This window comes from Hevea brasiliensis, chromosome 7, assembly GCF_030052815.1.
Source record: "Hevea brasiliensis isolate MT/VB/25A 57/8 chromosome 7, ASM3005281v1, whole genome shotgun sequence".
NCBI classification, from domain to species: Eukaryota; Viridiplantae; Streptophyta; class Magnoliopsida; order Malpighiales; family Euphorbiaceae; genus Hevea; species Hevea brasiliensis.
Genome location: NC_079499.1, coordinates 94,097,119 through 94,104,185, shown reverse-complemented (window position 1 = coordinate 94,104,185; position 7,067 = coordinate 94,097,119).

Here is a 7,067-nt window from a genome sequence, read left to right as displayed (position 1 = left end):
ATGTCGAACTATGAGGGGTCTGATTCTTTCTCAGTATAGCGAGGGGGATGCGTAGGCAGTTTAGGATTGCAGTCCGAAATACAAACCCACAACATTTCAAGAGAGATATTTTTTGGTAAGTCCCCAGATGTTGTTTAGGGTGCACGACATAGTTATGTAAGGCATAGAAGAACATGCATCAACATGTCACTTGTAGGTGTGTAAGGTGTAGAAGAACATGCATCAGCATAGTTTCAAGTGTCAAACTATGAGAGGGTCTAATTCTTCCTCAGGATAGCGAGGGGGATACGTAGGTAGTTGAGGACCGCGGTCAACAATTCAAGACAAATGTTTTTTAGTAAGTCCTTAGACGTTATTCAGGACATATGGCATAATTGTGTAAGGCGTAGAAGAATATGCACCAACATGTCACCTATAGGTGTGTGATGGTTGTCGATTCCACCAGAAATTAAATAAACTGAAATTACTAGATATAAAATATTTTTTGAAGTAAGTGGTAAATCCAGGTCGAATCCTAGAGACTGAACTACTAAAATTTTGTGCACTTGTGTAATGGAAAAAGAAACAAAGGGGGGGGGGGGGGAGTTATTCGCAGTCCAAAGAAGAAATCAGAAATTAAGAACTAAAATTAAATATGAAACTCTCACATTAAACAAACTTCAGTCCAAGGTAATTTGCATTTCAATGCATTGATTCGATCATAGACAAAAGAAATATAATTATCTCTTATTGAATACTTAATGTAGATTTATCAAATAGCGAGGTAAACCCCTGACTTTCCTATACTCATCAATTCGAGCCCAGCACTCTTGTTGACTCTAATTATTAACTGAATTGGAATTAAGCAATCCTCATCAAATTAATAACTGCTTTAAGAATAGGAAGTAGTTAAGTTGAACAACAATTTATGAAGCATAAATCATTTAATTCACCCTATTGTTTCCTTAGGATCATAATCAATAAAACCTAATTTCTACTCATGTTTAATCTTACACAACAATTACAGATTATGAAGATGAACTAGCAATTGATCACATCAAACAATTAACTAATATGCCTTTTTAGCAAATTATTCAATAGATCAAAGACAATGAAATTAGAAAATAATAGATATTCAAAAAGACATAAATTAAATTAAGAACCTGGTATCACAAGAACTTGAATCCCTTGAACTAAATTAAAAACTTAGCCATTCATGTTCATAGCTTACAGAAAATTGAAGAAAAATAAAGAAGAAATCTAAAAAGAGAATGGAGAATGAAGGTTTTCTATGGTGTTCAAAGGTCTGAATGCTTGTGTTTTAGCTGCTGCCCAAAGACATATTTATAATAAAAAAACCTAATCCCAAAGATAGGAACCAAACTAAGAAAAGTTTTGAAATTCAAAATATAGATTTTCAGCCTACATTCACATCTCTGAAATCAAGGTCGATTTTCAGCTACTTCCTTTCCGAATCTGTCTCTACTCTTTTCAGGAAAGCTTTAGCCCTATTTCTTAGCTTTTCAACAGGTACTCATTTGCCTAAATCCGAGGTCTACTGCCCAAGTTATGGCCCAAAAATTGGGACTGGTTCAGACAGATGGTTCAGCCCATAGTGATGACTTCATTGCCATTTTTTACAATTAAAATGGCCTTATCTTGCTTCCAGCCCTTCATAGAAGTTGTAGAGGTGGCTCTTAAGGTTCAATTGGGCTTGGGCTTCCTTCATTCGGACCTCTAGAACTCTAGATATAAAATAAATACTGAAACTGGTTGTGACAATCAAGTGTGGGCTTTTGCAATAGATCAATAGCCCATTTTGTCAACCTTTGAGACTGATTTGAGCTTTGGTCCCTTTATCATTTGAAATGCTCTATCTTAGCTTTTCAATGGATTAAACAACAATCAATTTGGAGACCCACAACTTTTGAAACACCTGAAAAATACAGCAAAAGTCAAATACTGAAAATTTCTCCATTTAACGCAATTATTCCACAACTATCTAAAAATATGCCTAAATGATAAATATACTTTAGTCAACTGAATTATGCATAAAAACATACTAGAAACACTAAATGTGATGGGAGTAAAATTAATAAATTATGCACTTATCAAATTTCCCCACACTTATTCCATGCTTGTTCTCAAGCATGACTTAAATTCTTAATCAATTCCACTTAGAAGTTCCTTAACTTCACCCTATCACAACATTCTCTAACAAAAGATTAAAAGTTTGAAAGAAGAGACAATTAAGGTAATAACCATCACAACAAATTCCATCAACACCATACCAATTTATCAACAATTTTTCCAACATAAAACAAAAGGCTTGAAATCAATTAAGCTCACACAATTAAAGTTCCATAAAATCTTAAATCAAAACACACCAAAACACAAGGCTAATTTATCAAGGCACAACAATTATAGCTCTTTGCAAATCTCAGGGGAGATTTTTTTTTTTTTTTTGAAATTGGTACTTCTCTTTTGTCACAATTACTACTTTTTTTTTTCAACTGTCACCTTCAAAAAAGTACCTTACTCATATCCTAGCTAGCTTTTGGCTTGAGAATCGATATGGGGTTCATGAAGACCCCTGGTTAGTTTGCTTAACTAAAATAGTAAAGCAATTTTCAAGTTCAATCTCTTATTTCCCCCAATTTATGCATCTACATATTATAAAGTGCTCTGATAGATTAAACAAAGTTCTGAAATATGCATGACACTAGTTTAAAGCACACATAACTAATCATTTCACCATTAAATTAAGCCTAAATGATTTATGCAGAAAAAATTGCTATATGGTATGGAGAAAAGGGAAAATCCATCATTAGAGTTACTATTACCTTGTCTAAAATCTTAAAAATTCAACCTAAAATAGAAAAGTCATTTCAAGGACAAAACACTTCCTCTGAAAGTTAATATAGAATCATGAATCAAGCTTATGAGAACAAATTTTATTTTATTTTATTTTATTTTATTTTTTAAATTAAAGCAACAAATTTCTCCTCCCCCACACTTAAAACTTACATTGTCCCCAATGTAAAGGCCAAATGCAAAGGAAAAGAAAAAAATGCTAGAAAATAAAATAAAATAAGATAAGAGAAAGAAAACAAATCTGATTATAGCTAACAAACCACCCGTGGGTTGCCTCCCAAGAAGCGCTTTTATTTATCATCGTTAGCTCGACATGGCAAAGCTCCTTAATCCACTGAATGCTCCTGAAACCCCTCATAAAATGGCTTGAGTTCATAAGCGTTGACCTTGAATACTTTGTTAGTTCTTAAACTTTAAATTTCAACAGCACCATAAGGAACCACATTAGTAAAAACAAAGGGTCCAATCCAACGAGAATGCAACTTACCAGGCATTAGCTTAATTATGGAATTATACAATAAAACTTTCTACCCAATCACAAACTGCTTCCTTAGTTTGTCATGGAATGCCTTTGTCTTTTCTTTATAGATCCTAGAATTCTCATAAGCCTTAAGGCAAATTTCCTCAAATTCCTGCAATTGTAATTTTCTTTCCACACCAGCAGTATCCAAATCCAAATTACATTGTCTAACAGCCCAATAAGCCTTATGTTCTAACTCCACAGGAAGGTGACACAACTTACCAAATACCAATCTATAGGGGGACATACCTATGGGTGTCTTATAAGCAGTCCTATAAGCCCACAATGCATCATCAAGTCTAAGGCTCCAATCTTTTCTATTTGGCTTCACTGTTTTTCCCAAAATAGACTTGATCTCTCTATTAGACACCTCTGCTTGCCCACTTGTTTGAGGATGATAAGCTGTAAATACTCTATGAAAAACACCATATCTCCTCAACAATGCCTCAACAGTTCTATTACAAAAATGTGTGCCCCGGTCACTAATCAAAGCTCTAGGAACTCCAAACCTGCTAAAAATGTTTAACTTGATAAAACCTACGACAGCTTTAGAATCATCAGTCCTGGTGGCTTTGGCTTTCACCCATTTCGAAACATAATCAACAGCAAGTAATATATAAACAAAGCCAAAAGAAGAAGGAAATGGACCCATAAAATCAATACCCCACACATCAAAAATCTCACAAACAAGTATTGGATTCTGAATCATCTCATTTCTACAGGTTAAACTTCCTGTTCTTTGACATTGTTCACAATTTTTGCAAATCAAATATGAATCACGAAATATAGTGGGCCAGTAAAAACCACAATCTAATATTTTTCTACCTGTTCTCTTGGGTCCAAAATGACCTCCACATGCATAGGCATGACAAAAAGCAAGAATAGATTGAATCTCATTATCAGGAACACATCTCCTAATAATTTAATCTGAATAAAATTTCCACAAATATGGGTCATCCCACACATAATACTTAGCCTCACTTTTCAATTTCTCTTTCTTAGCTCTATTCAAATCAAAAGGCACAATCTTATTAACCAAATAATTTACCAAATCAGTATACCAAGGGATCATACTTTGCAATTTAAATAACTGCTCATCAGGAAAAAGTTCCTGCAAAGGAAGTGGATCTTCTTGTGTCACTAACCTGCTCAAATGATCTGCTACCAGGTTCTCAGCTCCTTTCTTATCCTTGATTTGAAGATCAAATTCTTGTAGCAGAAGGATCCATCTAATCAACCTTGGTTTTGCTTCTTTTTTTGCCAAGAGATACTTCAATGCCGCATGATCAGAGAAGATAATTATTTTAGAACCAAGCAAATATGATCAAAATTTATCTAAAGGAAAAACTATAGCTAAAAACTCTTTTCCAGTCATAAAATAATTACGCTGAGCTGAATTGAGTGTTCTGGATGCATAATAAATCACATGAAAGAGCTTCCCAACATGTTACCCTAAAACTGCTCCCACTGTATAATCACTCGCGTCACTCATAATTTCAAATGGTATAGTCCAATCAGGAGCCTGGATAATAGGGGGTGATGTTAATGCAGATTTCAATTTGTCAAAAGCCTCCTTGCACTCTTCACTAAACTCAAAAGGAACATCTTTTTACAAGAGTCTAAACAAAGGCAATGCTATCTTAGAGAAATCCTTAATGAACTTGCGATAGAAACTTGCATAACCAAGAAAAGAGCGTACTTCCCTCACAGTTGTGGGGTAAGGTAAGTTCACAATTAAATCAATTTTAGATTTATCCACCTTAATACCCCTATTAGAGACAACATGACCCAAAACAATCCCCTGTTCCACCATAAAATGACACTTCATAATTTAAAACAAGATTTTTCTCAATGCATCTCTCAAAAACAGAAGTTAAATGATGTAAACATGCATCAAATGAATCACCATACACAGTAAAATCATCCATGAATACCTCAATGCAAGTATCAATGTAATCTAAAAATATGCTCATCATGTATCTCTGAAATGTGGCAAGTGCATTACAAAGCCCGAAGGGCATCCTTCTAAAAGCAAAAGTTCCAAAAGGGCAAGTGAAGGTAGTCTTCTCTTGATCCTTCAGTGCAATCACAATTTGATTATATCCAGAAAAGCCATCGAGAAAACAGAAATAAGACTTACCTGCTAACCGCTCAAGCATTTAATCAATGAATAGTAGTGGGAAGTGGTCCTTCCTTGTTGTTGAATTCAGCTTGCGGTAGTCTATGCACATTCGCCATCCATTCTAATTCCTTGTTGGAATAAGTTCATTATCTTGATTTGCTACCACAGTGACTCCTGATTTTTTTGGCACAACTTGGACTGGACTTACCCATTTGCTATCTGAAATTGGGTAAATAACTCTTGCATCCAGTAGCTTTAAAATCTCCTTCTTCACAACCTCCATCATCTGTGGGTTCAATCTCCTTTGAGCTTCTCTACTTGGTTTAGCCTCATCCTCTAGTAAAATCATGTGCATGCACACTGATGGACTTATACCTTTGATGTCAGCTATTGTCCATCCAATTGCTTCCTTATGTACTCTCAGAACCCTAATCAATCTGTCTTCTTGAATCTTTGTTAAATTACTTGAGATGATAACTGGAAGTGTCTCATTGTCTCCCAAGTAAACATACTTCAAATGCTCAGGTAAAGGCTTGAGTTCAAGAACTAGTGCCTGCACCACAGAAGGTAATAATTTTGTGTGAGATACAGGTAATTCAATATTTGATACTCCATACCTTTTTTGAACAGGAGGTAATGACTGCAATTCCATTACTGCCTTTGAACCTCTACACTTAATGGTGGATTGGTACTGATTTCTTGAATTCCTTAACTAATCACCACTTCGAACTCATCCTCTATGCTTAACTCAAAAACATCCTACACAATTGTATTAACAACATCAATAGAAAAAACAGAATGGTCATCAGCAGGATACTTCATGGCATCAAAGATATTAAATTTGACAGTCTCTCCATCAAACTCCATAGTTAAGGTACCATCATCCACATCAATTTTTGTCTTGGCAGTTTTTAGGAAAGGTCTTCCAAACAAAATCAAAGCTGACTTTGATGTGGGAACACTATCCTCTATATCCAGAATGTAAAAATCTACAGGAAAAATCAATTCTCCAACCTGCACCAACACATCCTCAACACATCCTCAACTACTTCCAATGGGTAAGCATTAGAACGATAAGCTAATTGAATAATGACACTGGTTTCTTTCAAAGGACCCAAATTTGAAGTTTGAAAAACTGAATTTGACATAACATTAATAGATGCTCCTAAATCTGCCATTGCATATTCAAATTTAGAATCACCTATTCTGCAGGGAATAGAAAACGAACCTGGATCCTTATACTTAGGGGGTAATTTTTACTGAATTAATGTTGACACATTTTCCCCCACACTGATCTTCTTATTATTCCTCAACTTGTGCTTTGTAGTGCATAACTCCTTAAGGAATTTAGCATACTTGGGAATTTGTTTGATCACATCAAGTAAAGGTATATTAACCTCTACCTTCCTAAAAGTCTCCAAAATTTCTTTCTCTTGTTCTTCTTTCTTCGTCTTGGCCAACCTGCAGGGGAATGGAGGAAGAACAGAATTATTAACCTTATTCAGTTTAGGTTCAGTATTTACCTCAACTTCAGGAACTTTAGACTCTTTTTCTCCTTGCTTTTTCTTTTTC